Raw genomic sequence first — 1367 nt, 5'->3', positions numbered from 1 at the left:
GAACCATTTCATCTTCACTGGCCTCCAATTTAATCTAAAAATAGAATTTAAATGTTCCTTTCAAATCAGTAGAAGATATGTTTGTTTAAAATTCGTATTTTAGGGATTTCTTTATCTGTCAATAGATGGAGCAATCTCCATAAATATATTATTTTCTACTAAATAGGAGTATTTGCTATCAGTACAGAAGCATTAAGATATGTTTGGTTAAAATTCGTATTTTAGGGATTTTTTACTGTCAATAGATGGCGCAAACTTCATAAATATATTATTTTCTGTTAATGAAAGTGTAATAAGTGGGTTTATTTTTCTAAAACCATTATTATTATTATTATGAGCTTCTCTTCTGTAAGCTGATAAGATATGACACAAGTATCAGATAAAATCCCTCCAAATTTACACTGCAAACTAATATGATGACAATGTGTCATTATGGTTATTAATTAAAGTGAAATATTAAATCAAGCTTTGTTAATTACCTATATTGGAATGCGCTGCATTATAATAGGTACAACTATAAAGGAATTATAAAACATCCATCCATCAAGGAAAAGAGGAACAACTTGATGACAGTTAGGAATGAGTAACTTCCTCACTTTAATTCATATTTCGTATTTTATTAATCCACTGTTTTCTTTCTTATTAATTCAAGTGAAATATCAATGTAATACCAATTTTAATTAGGAAATTTAATGTACCCCACGTTTTTTTCTTCTACTTTTAATATTATTTTACCAATCATTGCTCAAATGTGGAAATTTTAGCTGACTGGCAAAGCTACTCTATCGTGTAATTTTTACTACATATTCACAGTGAACATGTTATACGTAGTATTCAAAACCTTACTGTGTATGTTATTCATTAATAATAAAATCTTTTTTTACAAAAAAAAATTAGCAAGAATTTAAATTTCTTTTGAGATTCGAATTGTTTAAATAAAATTTCCTATGACTATACTGATTTCATGCATGTCCCATTATAGAAATGTGCCTGTAAGGTTAAGTAGTTAATGAGATGTCCCAGGAAACATACTTTTAAATAATAGGATAATTTGGATTTAAGGCCTAGGAAAGAAAATTGTTTATGGGAAAAATTGTTCTAATGGTTAAAATAGCAACAGATTGGTAAAGAAAATTTTCAGGAATATTGCCACTATAATATTTGTCTTCAGGTATCAATAATGAACTATTTTTATTAATGTTCCAGCATAATTTTCTGATACACAACCTTCTGTATGTCTGCTATGTGCTCCATAACATAAATATTCCTCTAAGGTTAAATAGTAGCTCTGTAACATAACATTATTTTTACAAAAACACAAGTGATTAAAAATAACAGGTCTTTATCATCTACTACAATGGTAAGTT

Source organism: Limulus polyphemus, unplaced genomic scaffold (assembly GCF_000517525.1).
Source record: "Limulus polyphemus unplaced genomic scaffold, Limulus_polyphemus-2.1.2 Scaffold2025, whole genome shotgun sequence".
NCBI lineage: Eukaryota > Metazoa > Arthropoda > Merostomata > Xiphosura > Limulidae > Limulus > Limulus polyphemus.
This window is presented reverse-complemented; position numbering follows the sequence as displayed.